The sequence below is a fragment of the Salmo salar genome, chromosome 01, assembly GCF_965601325.2.
Source record: "Salmo salar chromosome 01, fSalSal1, whole genome shotgun sequence".
NCBI classification, from domain to species: domain Eukaryota; kingdom Metazoa; phylum Chordata; class Actinopteri; order Salmoniformes; family Salmonidae; genus Salmo; species Salmo salar.
This window is the reverse complement of record NC_138291.1, coordinates 65073962-65094157: the sequence shown is the minus strand read 5'-3', so window position 1 is coordinate 65094157 and position 20196 is coordinate 65073962.

The following is a 20196-nucleotide window of genomic DNA, read 5'->3' as shown; positions in this document are numbered from 1 at the left end:
AAAGCTGGTTTTTGATATAAATATGAACTTGATTGAAAAAAACATGCATGTATTGTATAACATAATGTCCTAGGGTTGTCATCTGATGAAGATCATCAAAGGTTAGTGCTACATTTAGCTGTGGTTTGGGTTTATGTGACATTATATGCTAGCTTGAAAAATGGGTGTCTGATTATTTCTGGCTCGGTACTCTGCTGACATAATCTAATGTTTTGCTTTCGTTGTAAAGCCTTTTTGAAATCGGACAGTGTGGTTAGATTAACGAGAGTCTTATCTTTAAAATGGTGTAAAATAGTCATATTTTTGAAAAATTGAAGTAATAGCATATCTAAGGATTTGAATAACGCGCCACAGGATTCAACTGGCTGTTGAGTAGGTGGCCCATAGAGGTTAAAGCCCTCCTTGCCTGGTCCATCAGTTTTGGTCGGCGGTCCTCTCTTGGCAGGTTTGTTGTCGTGCCGTATTCTTTCACATTTTTTTATAATGGATTTAATGGTGCTCTGTGGGATGTTCAAAGTTTCTGATATTTTTTATAACCCAACCCTGATCTGTACTTCTCCACAACTATGTCCCTGACCTGTTTGGAGAGCTCCTTGTTCTTCATAGTGCCACTTGCTTGGTGGTGCCCCTTGCTAAAGTGGTGTTGCAGACTCTGAGGCCTTTCAGAACAGGTGTATATATATGCTGAGATCATGTGACAGATCATGTGACACTTAGATTGCACACAGGGGGACTTTATTTAACTTATTATGTGAAATCTGAAGGTAATTGGTTGCACCAGATGTTATTAAGGGGCTTCATAACAAAGGGGGAATACATATGCACGCACCACTTTTCCGTTTAAAATTTTTTGTATTTTTTGAAATATTTCATTTCACTTGACCAATTTGGACTATTTTGTGTATGTCCATTACATGAAATCCAAATAAAAATAAATTTAAATTACAGGTTGTAATGAAACAAAATAGGAGAAATGCTAAGGGGGCGACATTTTTTTTGCAAGGCACTGTAAATAGGCCCTTTTAATTTGGTCTGTCTTGCCATTCCAAATAATATTAAATATTATTTAAAAAGCAGGTCGCTAGGTGTAGGGAAAACCATAAGCAAATAGGTAAACTGTGATATGACTAAAAAGTTAATCAGGGTGATATTTCCACAAATAGACAGGTATTTTCCTTTCCATGGTAACAAGATCTTATCTATTTTTGCTAACTTTAGGTTGAAATGTATTAGAGTGAGATACTTTCTTTCTTTCGGGATATGTATACTGAGTATGTTCACATGCCCAGACATTTTTTATGGAAAACTACACGGAAATGTAAAAGTTGCATTTTTTTGTGATCTAATACATAATATAGTACACTTATCAAAATTTGATTTTAATCCAGAGAGGTTAGAAAAAGTATCTAGATCCTCTATGAGACTGTGGAGGGATTCTAATTGTGGATTTAAAAGAAAACATGAATCATAAGCGTACAATGACACCCTTAATATCACTGTTGGTTATAATTTTAACAGCTAACATTTCGACGACATTAATGAATAGATATGATGATAGTGGACAACCTTGTTTTACTCCTCTTGATAGTTTAAACTTTCTGAGATGTAGTCATTATTTACTATTTTAGACCTAGTGTTACTATACATAACTTTAACCCATTTTATAAGAGATTCTCCAAAATTGAAATATTCCAGGCATTTATATGTAAACTCCAGTCATAATTTATCAAAAGCCTTTTCAAAGTCAGCTATGAAAACCTGGCCAGCCTTCCCAGATATTTCATAGTGTTCTATAGTTTCAACTTGTCTTAAATGATCTCCAATGTATTGTCCATGTACAAAAAACCTGTCTGACTAGGATGAATAATATCTGACAAAACCTTTTTAATTCTATGCGCTAAGCATTTAGCTAGAATTTTTGCATCACAACACTGAAGTGTAAGAGGACTCCAATTTTTTAAATGAACTCGATCATTATATATACACCACTTGGATCCTGTTTCAGTAATAATGAAATCAGATCTTCTTGTTGAGTGTCCAATATTCTACCATTTATATTGGTGTGGTTAAAACATGTTAACCTGTTAGGGCTAGGGGGCAGTATTTGCACGGCTGGATAAAAAAATGTACCCGATTTAATCTGGTTACTAATCCTACCCAGTAACTAGAATATGCATATACTTATTATATATGGATAGAAAACACTCTAAAGTTTCTAAAACTGTTTGAATGGTGTCTGTGAGTATAACAGAACTCATTTGGCAGGCAAAACCCTGAGACATTTTCTGACAGGAAGTGGATACCTGATGTGTTGTATTACCTTTAAACCTATGCCATTGAAAAACACAGGGGCTGAGGAATATTTTGGCACTTCCTATTGCTTCCACTAGATGTCACCAGCCTTTACAAAGTGTTTTGAGTCTTCTGGAGGGAGATCTGACCGAACAAGAGCCATGGAACGATGATTAGACACCTGGCGCGCGAGTTCATGTTGGGTACCCTCATTCCAATACGTTATAAAAGAGAATGCATTCGTCCACCTTGAATATTATTCATGTTCTGGTTAAAAAAGGCCCTAATGATTTATGCTATACAACGTTTGACATGTTTGAACGAACGTAAATATATTTTTTCCCCTCGTTCATGACGAGAAGTCCGGCTGGCTTAGATCATGTGCTAACAAGACGGAGATTTTTGGACATAAATGATGAGCTTTTTTGAACAAAACTACATTCGTTATGGACCTGTGATACCTGGAAGTGACATCTGATGAAGAGAATCAAAGGTAATGGATTATTTACATAGTATTTTAGATTTTAGATCTCCCCAACATGACGTCTAGTCTGTATCGCAACGCGTATTTTTCTGGGCGCAGTGCTCAGATTATTGCAAAGTGTGATTTCCCAGTAAGGTTATTTTTAAATCTGGCAAGTTGATTGCGTTCAAGAGATGTAAATCTATAATTCTATAATTATGACAATATAATATTTTACCAATGTTTTCTAATTTTAATTATTTAATTTGTGGTGCTGACTTGAATGCCAGTTATTGGAGGGAAACGATTTCCTCAACATCAATGCCATAGTAAAACGCTGTTTTTGGATATAAATATGAACTTGATAGAACTAAAAATGCATGCATTGTCTAACATAATGTCCTAGGAGTGTCATCTGATGGAGATTGTAAAAGGTTAGTGCATCATTTTAGCTGGTTTTATGGTTTTGGTGACCCTGTCTTTGAATTGACAAAACATTACACACAACTCTTGTAAATGTACTGTCCTAACATACTCTAAATTTATGCTTTCGCGTAAAACCTTTTTGAAATCGTAAAACGTGGTTAGATTAAGGAGATGTTTATCTTTCAAAGGGTGTAAAATAGTTGTATGTTTGAAGAATTTGAATTTTGACATTTATTTGGATTCAAATTTGCCGCTCTTGAAATGCACCTGCTGTTGATGGAGTGCACCACGGGTGGGACGCTCGCGTCCCACCTAGCCCATAGAGGTTAATAATGGTCCTCTAGTATATAAAAAAAGTTTGGTATACCTCCACTGGTATGCCATCCAGCCCTGGAGTTTTCCAGAATTTAAAGGATTTAATTGCATCAAGAAGTGCCTCCTCTGTAATTTGGCCTTCACATAAGTCTTTCTGTACAGATGCTAATTATACATTATTAATAGGAAAAAAATCCATACAATTTGTTTCGGTTAGTGGAGCTGGAGGAGACTGAAATGAAAACATATGCTTAAAGTACTTTACTTTCTCTTTCAATATAACGTTTAGTGAATCATGAGTGAGCCCAATATTTGTAACAAGTTTCAGTAAAACTAATTTGGTAGCATTTCTATGTTGAAGATTGAAAATGAATTTGGTGCATTCTTCCCCATATTCCATCCAGTTCGCTTTACTTTTATAATATATTACACTGGATCTTTACTTTTTTGTCAGGAAACCCTACACTTAAGTTGACATATCTAAGCAATTTTCTTCTGTCATACGCGTCGTTGAAGGGGGACCAAAATACAGCAGGTAAAGTGCTCATCTTCTTCCTTATTTAAAGAAAAACACTTAAACAAAATAAACACACGCAAAACAAACACCCCCTGCCACGCCCTGACCATACTATAATGACAAATAACCCCTTTTACTGGTCAGGACGTGAAAGTACCCCCCCCCCCAAAGGTGCAGACCCCGAATGCACCTCAATACAATAAAAAAACACAAAAACAACCCCAAACCTAAAGGGAGGGAGGGTGGCTACCGTCACCGACAGCTCCCGTGCTACACCCCACCCACTCCCCAATCCTCCAACTACGGAGGTGGCTCAGGCTCTGGCTTTAGTCCCCAACCTAACCTGCCCACCCCCCTTGAAGGCTCATGGCTGTAGACCACTGCTAAAGGCTCTGGGCTAAGGTGCGTCGCTGGAGACCTTGGGCTGAGGCACGTCGCTGGAGACCTCGGGCTGAGGCGCGTCGCTGGAGACCTCGGGCTGAGGCGCGTCGCTGGAGACCTCGGGCTGAGGCGCGTCGCTGGAGACCTCGGGCTGAGGCGCGTCGCTGGAGACCTCGGGCTGAGGCGCGTCGCTGGAGACCTCGGGCTGAGGCGCGTCGCTGGAGAACTCGGGCTGAGGCGCGTCGCTGGAGACCGTCTCTGGAGACCTTGGGCTGAGGTGCATCTCTGAAGACCTCGGGCTGAGGCCATCTCTGGAGACCTCGGGCTGAGGCCATCTCTGGAGACCTCGGGCTGAGGCCATCTCTGGAGACCTCGGGCTGAGGCGCGTCTCTGGAGGCCTCGGGCTGAGGCGCGTCTCTGGAGACTCAGGGCTGAGGCGCGTCTCTGGAGACTCAGGGCTGAGGCGCGTCTCTGGAGACTCAGGGCTGAGGAGCGTCTCTGGAGACTCAGGCTGAGGAGCGTCTCTGGAGAATCAGGCTGAGGAGCGTCTCTGGAGACTCAGGGATGAGGAACGTCTCTGGAGACTCAGAGATGAGGAACGTCTCTGGAGACTCAGAGATGAGGAACATCTCTGGAGACTCAGAGATGAGGAACATCTCTGGAGACTCAGGGATGAGGAGCATCTCTGGAGACTCAGGGATGAGGAGCGTCTCTGCAGGCTCTGGACTGTGGGCCATCTCTGCAAACTCCGGACTGTGGGCCGTCTCTGCAGGCTCCGGACTGTGGGCCGTTTCTGCAGGCTCCTGACTGTGGGCCGTTTCTGCAGGCTCCGGACTGTGGGCCGTCTCTGCAGGCTCCGGACTGTGGGCCGTCTCTGCAGGCTCCGGACTGTGGGCCGTCTGACGGCTCCGGACTGTAGGACGTCGCCGGAAGCACTGGACATGGAACTGTCGCCGGAAGCTCTAGACGGGGCACTGTCGCCGGAAGCTCTGGACGGGGCACTGTCGCCGGAAGCTCTGGACGGGGCACTGTCGCCGGAAGCTCTGGACGGGGCACTGTCGCCGGAAGCTCTGGACGGGGAACTGTCGCCGGAAGCTCTGGACGGGGAACTGTCGCCAGAAGCTCTGGACGGGGAACTGTTGTCAGAAGCTTTGGACGGGGAACTGTCGCCGGAAGCTCTGGAAGGGGACTGTGCACTGAAGGCCTGATGCGTGGGGCTGGCTTTGGAGGCGCCAGACTAGTGACACGCACCCCAGGGTAGTGCGAGGAGCAGGAACAGGATTTACTGGACTGGGCAGGCGCACTAAAGGCCTGGTGCGTGGGGCAGGCTTTGGAGGCGCCAGAACAGTAACACGCACCACAGGGCAAGTGCGAGGAGCAGGAACTGGATACACCGGGCCTTGACTACGCACTGGACGTCTGGAGCGCACAGCCTGCACAACCCGTCCTGGCTGGATTGTTACTGTAGCCCGCACGGGCGGAGTGCTGGCACAGGGCGAACTGGGCTGTGCTGAGGCATGAAGGCTGCCATGCGTAGAGCAGGCGCAGGGTAGCCTGGGCCTAGGAGACGTACTGGTGGCCAGATGTATTGAGCAGGCATACTTCTCCCTGGCTGGATGCCCACTCTAGCACGGCACTTGCGGGGGCCTGGTATCGCTCTTACCGGACTGTGCGTGTAGATGGGCGAGACCGTGCGCACTTCCGCATTGCACGGTGCTCTCACCGCCAAACGCTCCCCATAATAAGCACGAGGAGTTGGTTCAGGCCTACTGCCTGACTTACTCCAACTCCCCGTGTGCCTCCTCACCTCCTGAAATGGAGGATATAGTGCCTCGTACCTCCGTCGCTCAGCCTTTGCTGCCTCCAGCTCCTCCTTTGGGCGCTTGTACTCCCCAGCCTGGTGCCATGGTCCGTTCCCATCTAATAGCTCCTCCCATGTCCACGACTCCAAATAACTTTCCTGCTGCTCCTTCCTCCGCTGCTTGGTCCTACTTTGGTGGGTGGTTCTGTCATACGCGTCGTTGAAGGGGGACCAAAACGCAGCGAGTAAAGTTCTCATCTTCTTCTTTATTTAAAGAAAAACACTTACGGTATACAAAATTAACCTCTATGGGCTATGTGGGACGCAAGCGTCCCACCCCTGGTACACCCTATCAACAACAGGTGAAATATCAAGAGCGCCAAATTTGAAAACAATTAAATGTCATAATTCAAATTTCTCAAACATACAACTATCTTACACCCTTTGAAAGATAAACATCTCCTTATCCTCTCTAGGCTAGGCGGGACGAATTCGTCCCACCTACGTAACATCCTGTGGCGCGATTTTCAAAACCTTAAAAATCCTATTACTTCAATTTCTCAAACATATGACTATTTTACAGCCATTTAAAGACAAGACTCTCGTTAATCTAACCACACTGTCCGATTTCAAAAAGGCTTTACAACGAAAGCAAAACATTAGATTATGTCAGCAGAGTACCAAGCCAGAAATAATCAGACACCCATTTTTCAAGCCAGCATATAATGTCACCAAAACCCAGAAGACAGCTAAATGCAGCACTCACCTTTGATGATCTTCATCAGATGACAACCCTAGGACATTATGTTATACAATACATGCATGTTTTGTTCAATCAAGTTCATATTTATATCAAAAACCAGCTTTTTACATTAGCATGTGACGTTCAGAACTAGCATACCCCCCGCAAACTTCCGGGGAATTCGCTAACATTTTACTAAATTACTCACGATAAACGTTCACAAAAAGCATAACAATTATTTTAAGAATTATAGATACAGACCTCCTCTATGCACTCGATATGTCCGATTTTAAAATAGCTTTTTGGTGAAAGCACATTTTGCAATATTCTAAGTACATAGCCCAGGCATCACGGGCTCGCTATTTAGACACCCGGCAAGTTTAGCACTCACCATAATCATATTTACTATTATAAAAGTTTGATTACCTTTTGTTGTCTTCGTCAGAATACACACCCAGGACTGCTACTTCAATAACAAATGTTGGTTTGGTCCAAAATAATCCATCGTTATATCCGAATAGCGGCGTTTTGTTCGTGCGTTCCAGACACTATCCGAAATAGTAAAGAAGTGTCACGCGCATGGCGCAATTCGTGACAATAAAATTCGAAGTATTCCATTACCGTACTTCGAAGCATGTCAACCGCTGTTTAAAATAAATTTTTACGACATTTTTCTCGTAGAAAAGCGATAATATTCCGACAGGGAATCTCCTTTTCGGCAAACAGAGGAAAAAATCCCAAAGGCGGGGGCGGTCGGGTCACGAGCATAAGCCAGTGTCCCTTGATCGGCCACTTGAGAAAGGCGATAATGTGTTTCAGCCTGGGGCTGGAATGACAACATTCTGTTTTTTCCCGGGCTCTGAGCGCCTATGGACGACGTGGGAAGTGTCACGTTAGAGCAGAGATCCTTAGTAAATGATAGAGATGGAAAAGAAGTTCAACAAATGGTCAGACAGGCCACTTCCTGTAAAGGAATCTCTCAGGTTTTGACCTGCCATTTGATTTCTGTTATACTCACAGACACCATTCAAACAGTTTTAGAAAATGTAGGGTGTTTTCTATCCATATGTAATAAGTATATGCATATTCTAGTTACTGGATAGGAGTGGTAACCAGATTAAATCGGGTATGTTTTTTATCCAGCCGTGTCAATACTGCCCCCTAGCCCTAACAGGTTAATCTAACCACGTTGTCCGATTTCAAAAAGGCTTTATGGCGAAAGCATAAAGTTAGATTATGTTAGGAGAGTACATTGACAATAGCTGTGTCTAATGTTTTGTCAATTCAAAGACAGGTGTCACCAAAAGCAGAAAACCAGCTAAAATTATGCACTAACCTTTGACAATCTCCATCAGATGACACTCATAGGACATTATGTTAGACAATACATGCATTTTTTGTTCTATCAAGTTCATATTTATATCCAAAAACAGCGTTTTACTATGGCGTTGATGTTGAGGAAATCGTTTCCCTCCAATAACCGCCAGTCAATCAGCACAACAAATTAAATAATTACTATTCAAAAACATTGGTAAAATATTATATTGTCATTCAAAGAATTATAGATTTACATCTCTTGAACGCAACCGGAATGCCAGATTTAAAAATAACCTTACTGGGAAATCACACTTTGCAATAATCTGAGCACTGCGCCCAGAAAAATACGCTTTGCGATACAGACTGACCGAACAAGAGCCTTGGAACGGTGCTGGCCGATTAGACTCTGGCGCGCGAGGTCATGTTGGGTACCCTCGTTCCAATACGTTTTAAAAGAGAATGCATTCGTCCACCTTGAATATTATTCATGTTCTGGTTAAAAAAGGCCCTAATGATTTATGCTATACAACGTTTGACATGTTTGAACGAACGTAAATATATTTTTTCCCCTCGTTCATGACGAGAAGTCCGGCTGGCTTAGATCATGTGCTAACAACACGGAGCTTTTTGGACATAAATGATGAGCTTTTTTGAACAAAACTACATTCGTTATGGACCTGGGATTCCTGGAAGTGACATCTGATGAAGATAATCAAAGGTAATGGATTATTTACATAGTATTTTCGATTTTAGATCTCTCCAACATGGCCGTTAGTCTGTATCGCAAAGCGTATTTTTCTGGGCGCAGTGCTCAGATTATTGCAAAGTGTGATTTCCCAGTAAGGTTATTTTTAAATCTGGCAAGTCGATTGCGTTCAAGAGATGTAAATCTATAATTCTTTAAATGACAATATAATATTTTACCAATGTTTTCTAATATAAATTATTTAATTTGTTGTGCTGACTTGACTGCCGGTTATTGGAGGGAAACGATTTCCTGAACATCAATGCCATAGTAAAACGCTGTTTTTGGATATAAATATGAACTTGATAGAACTAAAAATGCATGTATTGTCTAACATAATGTCCTAGGAGTGTCATCTGATGGAGATTGTCAAAAGTTAGTGCATCATTTTAGCTGGTTTTATGGTTTTGGTGACGCCTGTCTTTGAATTGACAAAACATTACACACAGCTATTGTCAATGTACTCTCCTAACATAATCTAACTTTATGCTTTCGCCGTAAAACCTTTTTGAAATTGGACAACGTGGTTAGATTAAGGAGATGTTTATCTTTCAAAGGGTGTAAGATAGTTGTATGTTTGAAAAATGTGAATTTTGACATTTATTTGGTTTCAAATTTGCCGCTCTTGAAATGCACCTGCTGTTGATAGGGTGCACCACGGGTGGCACGCTAGCGTCCCACATAGCCCCAAGAGGTTAAGGTCCTGGAGTGGCCTAGCCAGTCTCCAGACCTTAATCCCATAGAGAATCTGTGGAGGGAGCTGAAGGTTCGAGTTGCCAAACGTCAGCCTCGAAACCTTAATGAGAAGATCTGCAAAGAGGAGTGGGACAAAATCCCTCCTGAGAAAATCCCTCCTGCAAACCTGGTGGCCAACTACAAGAAACGTCTGACCTCTGTGATTGCCAACAAGGGTTTTGCCACCAAGTACTAAGTCATGTTTTGCAGAGGGGTAAAATACTTATTTCCCTCATTAAAATGCAAATCATTTTATAACATTTTTGACATGTGTTTTTCTGGATTTTTTTGTTGTTATTCTGTCTCTCACTGTTCAAATAAACCTACCATTAAAATTATAGACTGATCATTTCTTTGTCAGTGGGCAAACGCACAAAATCAGCAGGGGATCAAATACTTTTTCCCTAACTATAAGGACAGGTGTGGTTTTGTGACAATGACTACAAGAGCAACCATTCACCAATTTGACAGCTCTAACACAGTTACACATCTGACACTGCCTAACCAAAAGTAATGGAAAGCTATGTGTTTGTTGGCTTTCAAAGGTTACTTGAATGCTAGCCTTATTTTCAAGAATTTTAGTTTCTGGTTTGGAAAGCAGTATTGCACCCTTTTTTCAAAGGCATTCTTCATGCTTTACTCAATTGTGCCTCACACTATCCAATAGTAAATAAAGCAACACAGATTTTCCCCAGATAAAAAAAATGAACTCTGTGTCCCAGACATAGTGCATATAAAGTCAATGAAAACATGGCTTAATGGAGCACCCCGGGGCCTCACGGTCCAGTGGTGTACTACTGTAGAGTGTCTTTGGGTCTGAGTAATGAGGACTCTCACTGGGAGGTCTATCATCATCGCTGGGAGAGCTATGATGTGAACTTCCTCTGGAAAGCAGTCATCTGTTATTATGGGGCAGGGACCAGGGACAGATTATAGTCCGTACAACCACACCTCCCAGTATGGGACTGGCTAGGTGGGAGTAGGGTTGATGAATAGCCTGCTGGGCTGGTACAGTCTTTAGTAAGCACCAAGACAAATGGCCCTTTGTACAGATACTGAAGGCAGTGAGCAGTAGGGGGGAGAGCGGGGACGCACAATCAGAAGAGTTGTCAACTCCATATAACTAATGAACACTTGAATACTAATCCATCCCGGATGAAACCAAGAGGAGGGAGTCTCTTCCTATCTTAGATGCAATCAATTCACTGGGAGGTAATGGTTTATGATGAGACAATAATTGCCATCAAAGGAACAAAAAAATATAATCACATCTGCTAGAAATTACAGCTGTATGGGCTGAAGAAAAAAAGCACACCTGAACCAGAAAATAGTATGTGAGCTGTGGGCCTTTTTGAAAGAAGAGATTACCCCATGTGGTGAACACAGAATACACAATTAGCCAGACTTTGGTCTGTTCTGGAACACCAGGGGAAAGGCTGATGAATCAAATATAACTGTTATTGAGAAGGGATGAGGGAGGGTTAGAGGTGAAACAAACAGATGGAGTGAGGGAGAGGGAGAGCAGATAGAGAAAAAAGAGCTACAGGAGCCTTGAAAAGAAGATTGATACCGATGGTAGATGAAAGGAATAACAAAAAGGGGTCAGGTAGAGAAAAAAAGAGCAAGAAAGGGAGAAGGAAAAGAGTGCGAAAGAGAGACAGAGATTGAGAGGATAAGAAAGAAAGAGTAAGAAAGAATAAAGAGAGAGTTTGTGTGGGTGAGGGAGTTAAGAGTAGAGGCTGACAGCTCTGAGGACAGCAGCGCCAGTGGTTGAGGTTTAATTGGTTGACTAATAAGCCCCTTCCAGAGAGCCGAAATGCAGCTACTAGTTTAGCATGCTGTGAGGATCTGTACAGACATTTTATTTTTATTTTTATTTCACCTTTAAATAAACCAGGTAAGCCAGTTGAGAACAAGTTCTCATTTACAACTGTGACCCGACCAAGATAAAGCAAAGCAGTGCGACAAAAACATCAAAATAGAGTTACACATAAACAAACGTACAATCAATAACACAATAGAAACATCTATGTACAGTGTGTGCAAATGTAGAAGAGTAGGGAGGTAAGGCAATAAATAGGCCATAGAGGCAAAATAATTACAATTTAGCATTAACACTGGAGTGATAGATGTGCAGATGATGATGTGCAAGTAGAGATACTGGGATGCAAATGAGCAAAAGGATAAGTAACAATATAGGGATGAGGTAGTTGGGTGTGCTATTTACAGATGGGCTGTGTACAGGTACAGTGATCGGTAAGCTGCTCTAACAGCTGATGCTTGAAGTTAGAGAGGGAGATAGAAGACTCCAACTTCAGTGATTTTTGCAATTCGTTCCAGTCATCGGTAGCAGAGAACTGTATATACCACTATATTGTATATACCACTATATTCCAATGCAAATGATCTAACTTTGTATAGTTCTTTAATAACATATCTCAGATACAGCTACAATAAAACATGAAGTAAATGTCAATTAAAAATATTCAAGAGCAGGTGTAGGAGACTAGCCACTATCTCAAAGCAGAGCTGTGTCTAAGCTCAAACACTCTTGTTTTGCTATTTGATCCTACATATGGACCAGGCATAAGCATTGGGGGCAGTCCTTAAAATGTCTAAAGCTCAACATGACATACTCTAAAGACCGATGTCTGTTGTTAGTCCGTTGTTGGTGGACAAAGGCCTTTTTAGTCATGAAAATGTTTTGCTGTTTGAAAAATAGGCAATGTCCTAACACACGCAAACTATATCGTCTGCACACATAGGCATTACTCATCGGTATATGGTACCTGAAACAGGAAATGAGGGGGTTAGGAGGAAGCATTCAAAGGTGACTTACATGCTGCTGTCCCCCAGTTCCTCGTAGAGATTGGCTGTCGGGGCACGTGGAGCGGCAGACTTTCCCGCTGGTAGAGCCTGCTGAATCCTGGCAGTTTTGGCACATTCTGCCTGTCTCCTGAAGTTCAAGTAAAGTTTAATCAGTTTGAGTCCATCCACTGCCCTTTGTTTCTATAACATTTCATCACTTGTTCCCCATGAAGGCTACGTGTCTTTGGTGATTGAAGTGATTGAAGATTAGCACAGTATGTGGCTAATTTTAACTGACTGAGATAAAAATTGATAAAACTTGAAAAAATACTGGGGATTTAAACCCATTTGAAGGGGATGACTTGAACTTGAATGTTTGCACTTTTCTCTTAATTGTAATACTGTTATTCTGACTCCTTGGTCAATCTTTAAAGGACTATTTAGTAATGAGGACCATGTAGCATGCACGCTCAACAGCATAAAAGAGAGAACTCATATCACATGGACAGTTACTTACTCTTTGAATCTGGTGGATGGTTTACCAGGCAGTGCGGGATACAAGGGGAGCAGAGGGAAAAAGAAAACACAACAGACCCTCGATTATACAATTAGTTAATTTCTATTTTGTTAATACAACACAATGAGAAACATTAATTAAATTGGGAATTGTGAGACGCCTCAATGCTCCTGCAACTCCATACAATGTTAATGTTTGGTGGTTGTTAAGGTTCCTTTTGAAAAACTCATTGCTTTAGGTGAAACAATGTGCATTATTCATGAGATTCCTATAAAGTTATTCACATAATAGACATGCTTTGGATAAAACACCCCATCAAAGAGCTCAGCTTATTTCACAACTGTATATAATAATAAGAGTCCTTGGTAACAAATTCTGCTCTATTTCTTAGCTCACAATATTATGCAAAGCATCAGGCTCTCCAAGCTACAGTATGTCTGCAGGAACTCAAGAAGCTTTTACATTTTTCTTTTGTTATCAGCATGATTTATTCACACCAAAATACAATTACCCCAGAGGAGTGAAACGACAATGTTTGCATCAGAATATTCTCCCAGACATAACGTTGCACAAACGAACACATCGTATCTATTTCTGCAATGTGAGTGTGTGTGTATGTGTTTGTTCAGCTCAGGGTAACCACTCTGACCCATCTGCTAAGTGTAAACATTACCCAGACATAAGTGTTTATATAACACACCCAGTGTAACACACCCAGATTCACACGGCACATAGTACAACATAGAGGTGTGGCTGTGTGTGTGTGTGTATCTGTGTGTGTATCTGTATGTGTGTGATGGTGGTTGTGATGGGGTAGTGGAGGAGTGAAGATGCACTGTGACGGTCACAATTGGCTTTGGAAATTTGTCACAAATGATTGTAAATTAATCTGCTTTCAAAGTGCGTGAACAGGGACATGAGATTGAGACAATAGATTGATGGTGTATGCTGTTAGAATCACTATTTAGTTAGAGAGAGAGAGAGACGGAGAGCTGTGCTCGGCTGAATAACTGGCACCATGCACATTTCCTTAGTCTCACCAAACTACAGTGCTATCTTTGAAAGGCAACCATTACCATACACACACATGATGTATGTAGCTACGACAACAGCGGTTGTTCACTCACTGTTTGTAGGTAACCATGACGATGACGATGGCAGGGATGCAGCAGAGGATGATGATGATGGCGAGGGCAAGCAGTGCCCCCTCTGTGTAGCCCACGGCATGGGCAGGCTTTTTCACTCTGGCCATGATGTCGGGCGTGCGGATCTCCAGGATGTGTCCTCTCTGACCCAGGTAGGGCTGGAACTCCTTGTTGATGTCCACCAGCTTCCCGTCCAGAAACCTGCCGGACGAAACACAGTCAGTCAGTCACACAACACTGTAAAACCATGAAACGTGACACGTTTATAACCTAAATATCAGTGTTTAAAACGTAAACATTAGGCATTTAGATTTGCCAATAAGTGTTCTCATCTTAAACACAGGCGTTTAGAATGCAAGATTAAACATGATAGTCAACATGATACCTAAATCAAACTGCCTGTAGCTCAGGACCTGAAGCAAGGATATGCATAGTATTGATACCATTTGAAAGGAAACACTTTGAAGTTTGAGGAAATGTAAAATTAATGTAGGAGAATATATAACACATTAGATCTGGTAAAAGATAATACAAAGAAAAAACATGCGTTTTTTTTGTACAACACTCCTTCCGTGGCCTCCAACTGCTCTTAAACGCTAGTAAAACTAAATGCATGTTCTTCAACCGATTGCTGCCCGCACCCGCCCGCCCGACTAGCATCACTACTCTGGACGGCTCTGACTTAGAATATGTGGACAACTACAAATACCTAGGTGTCTGGCTAGACTGTATACTCTCCTTCCAGACTCATATTAAGCATCTCCAATCCAAAATTAAATCTACAATCGGCTTCCTATTTCGCAACAAAGCCTCCTACACTCACGCTGCCAAACATACCCTCGTAAAACTGACTATCCTACGATCCTTGACTTCGTCAATGTCATTTACAAAATAGCCTCCAACACTCTACTCAGCAAATTGGATGCAGTCTATAACAGTGCCATCCGTTTTGTCACCAAAGACCCATATTCCGATCCCATAGAGGTCATCAGACTGTTAAAAAGCCATCACTAGCCGGCTTGCACCTGGTTACGCAACCCTGCACCTTAAAGGCTGCTGCCCTATATACATAGACTTGGAATCACTGGCCACTTTAATAATGAAACACTAGTCACTTTAATAATGTTTAAATAATGTTTACATACTGCTTTACTCATCTCATATGTATATACTGTATTTTAGTCAATGCCACTCCGACATTGCTCGATCTAATATTTATATATTTCTTAATTCCATTCTTTTACTTTTAAATTTGTGTGTATTGTTGTGAATCATTTTTAGATACTACTGCACTGTTAGGTACTACTGCACTGTTGGAGCTAGGAACACAAGTATTTCGCTACACCCGCAATAACATCTGCAAAATATGTGTATGTGACCCAAAAGAATTGATTTGATTTGAGATTCTTTTTTTAATCAAGTCACATGTTTTTTTTTTTTACTCCTGGAAAAACTTCCTATGGAGGATGAAAACATTAAAACCCTTCACACAGACAAAGAAACAACCACTGCGATTAGACAATAAAACAAACAGGGTTGAGCTTGCTGTATACAGGGTTGCATCGCGTAGGCATCTGTTTTTAAAAAGATACTTATCATGTCATCACTATTGTGTTGATGGATTAATTACATTCAATAATTTTGGATTAAAAAGGCTTAGACACCAGAAGTGTGAATATTATCACATTCAAATTTTCACAGAACACAAATAAATGGGTTTATTTTAGGGTAGAAATACACAGCTTAGGCTATAAAAACATGACATTGCGTTTCCCCTGGCCAGGCCCAGATCAGAGCGCATAGCTTTCTCTAGGATACCTGCAGCTGTGGTTCTTATCAGTAGGTTATCCTGTTAGGGCTAGGGGGCAGCATTTGCACGTCTGGATAAAAAAATGTACCCGATTTAATCTGGTTACTAATCCTACCCAGTAACTAGAATATGCATATACTTATTATATATGGATAGAAAACACTCAAAAGTTTCTAAAACTGTTTGAATGGTGTCTGTGAGTATAACAGAACTCATTTGGCAGGCAAAACCCTGAGACATTTTCTGACAGGAAGTGGATACCTGATGTGTTGTATTGACTTTAAACCTATCCCATTGAAAAACACAGGGGCTGAGGAATATTTTGGCACTTCCTATTGCTTCCACTAGATGTCACCAGCCTTTACAAAGTGTTTTGAGTCTTCTGGAGGGAGATCTGACCGAACAAGAGCCATGGAACGATGATGTCCCATTAGACACCTGGCGCGCGAGTTCATGTTGGGTACCCTCGTTCCAATACGTTATAAAAGAGTATGCATTCGTCCACCTTGAATATTATTCATGTTCTGGTTAAAAAAGGCCCTAATGATTTATGCTATACAATGTTTGACATGTTTGAACGAACGTAAATATATTTTTTCCCCTCGTTCATGACGAGAAGTCCGGCTGGCTTAGATCATGTGCTAACAAGACGGAGATTTTTGGACATAAATGATGAGCTTTTTTGAACAAAACTACATTCGTTATGGACCTGTGATACCTGGAAGTGACATCTGATGAAGAGAATCAAAGGTAATGGATTATTTACATAGTATTTTAGATTTTAGATCTCCCCAACATGACGTCTAGTCTGTATCGCAACGCGTATTTTTCTGGGCGCAGTGCTCAGATTATTGCAAAGTGTGATTTCCCAGTAAGGTTATTTTTAAATCTGGCAAGTTGATTGCGTTCAAGAGATGTAAATCTATAATTCTATAATTATGACAATATAATATTTTACCAATGTTTTCTAATTTTAATTATTTAATTTGTGGTGCTGACTTGAATGCCAGTTATTGGAGGGAAACGATTTCCTCAACATCAATGCCATAGTAAAACGCTGTTTTTGGATATAAATATGAACTTGATAGAACTAAAAATGCATGCATTGTCTAACATAATGTCCTAGGAGTGTCATCTGATGGAGATTGTAAAAGGTTAGTGCATCATTTTAGCTGGTTTTATGGTTTTGGTGACCCTGTCTTTGAATTGACAAAACATTACACACAACTCTTGTAAATGTACTGTCCTAACATACTCTAAATTTATGCTTTCGCCGTAAAACCTTTTTGAAATCGTAAAACGTGGTTAGATTAAGGAGATGTTTATCTTTCAAATGGTGTAAAATAGTTGTATTTTTGAAAAATTAGAATTTTGACATTTATTTGGATTCAAATTTGCCGCTCTTGAAATGCACCTGCTGTTGATGGAGTGCACCACGGGTGGCACGCTAGCGTCCCACCTAGCCCATAGAGGTTATAGTTGATTAGATTGAAGTACAGAGTAATTGTGCACATTGATGAATCATGAGGCATTTTATTTGAATAAGTGAATTCACTTATACCCACGTTTTCAGTCTCAATTTGCTTTTACCACATGTAATGATTTTCATGATATTGATAAAAGTGAAACCCGATTTGTTGTATGCTAGGCCTACTGTACTTCTATATTTGGGTTAATCATTCTTTTTGATAGGCTAACGTTACTTGATGAAGACATGCTGTTATAGCAACTCTGTGCTTTTAACTTGAAGCTAAAATGTAATGACTGTAACTTCAGATGAGAAAATAAAGCCTTTAATTGTCTGCACGTACATGCTTGTGAATTGTTGCATTGTTCAAAAGTGTAATATGGTTTGGTTGCATTATTCAATAGTTTAATATAGTTTGGTTGCGTTATTCAATAGCGTAATATGTTTTAGGAAAAAAAAATGATGTTGTTGTTGAATAGTTTGTGCTTACTGGCTAGTGGCTACTGTGACATTTACAATACATTTGAGTTGTGGACCAAGAATGTCACGTTGCCAGCCACAACGAAAGATAAGGCAAGGATGTAATGTGAATTAAAAAGTAGAAATCTCTTTCGCCACCCCACTCCTCATGCTCTCCTTCTTATCTTGTAGGGGAAGTAGGGCCTAACCCTGTCTGAGATAAATGGGAGCAACATGGTTCTGCTGTGAAAAAGTGTTGCAAAAGCACTTTTCAGCTGTGCCTTTACAGTGTAAAAAAGCATTTCACCTGCTTTGTAAGAGGGGAAAACTGGGTTCAGAGGAGTGTCTCTCTCTCTCCATACAGGGGGACAAATGTTAAAATGGCATTTCTCCAGAATGTTGGAGCCTCTGGGAGGCTTAGTATCAGCCACTGATGGATTGATGGAATAGTACCTCCCTTTTCTCTCTTCCTTTCTTTCTCTCTCTCTCTCTCTCTCTCTCTCTCTCTCTCCACCCTCCCCACCATTCTGGTGAGTGACTGAATTAACACACCCTGCAGGGGGACGGGGGCCTTTGGATATAAGGAAAGGGCCTGGGGATGTGTGGAGAGAGATAGAGAGGAAGAAATAAGTAAAACATGTGTTTGCTTACTATTTCCTAGGGTAGAAGGGAGGATAAGACAAAGAATGTATGTAGCAAGAGAAAAAGAGAGAAGAGGAGAGAGAGACAAAGGTAAAGAGCTTTTCATTTAATTGTGTTGGCTCACTCACTTAAAGAGCTCCTGGCGTGATATGGCCCTGTTGGTCAGTGGGTCAATGGCATACACCATCAGGTCTGACTTGGTGTAGTCCTCCTGGTCTAAGCCGTCTCCGAACAGCTGCGGCCCGATGGACTCCACCACCACCTTGGCCCCTGGGATCTGGTCCTGCACGTATCGCTCCATAATACTGATGTTTGGGAGACAAAAACAATGTGGTCTGTTCATATTTCAAATAAAGTATAGTACAGCACCAAGACTTTCTGTAAATTTCAACGGTTAAACACTGTAGAATACACAGGAAAATATTGCAAATCTGTTTTACAGCATCGATGCTGTAGATTGCAATGCACTATGGGTAAAATGCTGAAAATACTGTTAATATCTGGAATTGGAAGCCTCCTGTAAAAATTCCACTAACATACTGTATGTATTTACAATAATAGCTTATGCTTACTGTAGATTCAAATGATCAGTTTCAGGCGCCAACCTCATGCTGTCAGGTGAGACACATGAAGCTCAGACTATTTTAATAAATATCTTCTTGAAGCTGCTGTGAAGTGGAAGAATATTTTCAGAAGCTGCTGGTTTGGTACCTTGACTTTATAAGTATCTTTATTGCTGGCCAACATTGAATTACGGCATGTTTTCTTAGCTACAGTACCAGTCATAAGTTTGGGCACACCTACTCATTCAAGGGTTTTTATTTCTTTTTACTATTTTCTACATTGTAGAATAATAGTGACGACATCAAAACTAGAAAATAACACATATGGAACAATGTAGTAACCACAAAAGTGTCAAACGCATCAAAATATATTTTATATTTGGGATTCTTCAAAGTAGCCACCCTTTGCCTTGATGACAGCTTTGCACACTCTTGGTATTCTCTCAACCAGCTTCATGAGGAATGCTTTTCCAACAGTCTTGAAGAAGTTCCCACATATGCTGAGTACTTGTTGGCTGCTTTTCCTTAACCCTATGGGCCAACTCATCCCAAACCATCTCAATTGTGTTGAGGTCAGGTGATTGTGGAGGCCAGGTCATCTGATGCACCATCATCACTCTCCTTCTTGGTCAAATAGCCCTTACACAGCCTGGAGGTGTGTTGGGTCATTGTCCTGATGAGAAATAAATGATAGTCCCACTAAGCGCAAACCAGATGGGATGGCTTATCCATGCAGAATGCTGCGGTAGCCATGCTGGTTAAGTGTGCCTTGAATTCTAAATAAATCACAGACTTTTGACTTCACTGTTGCTCAAGTTGACACAAGCCATTTCAGTCTGCTCTAAATATCTTCCTGTGCGACGTAGAAAAAAAATCACTCAGATAATAATTAGTGTTGAATCATTACATCATCCCTGCTGTTAATTTACAGTAGGGATACTCTAATATGTTTTACAGTAAGTAAAATAGTACTGTAAAATGTATTACAGTATCTCAGCTGTAAAGCAAAATCACTGTATTAAGCTGGCAACTCTGGTGCCAGTATAATGC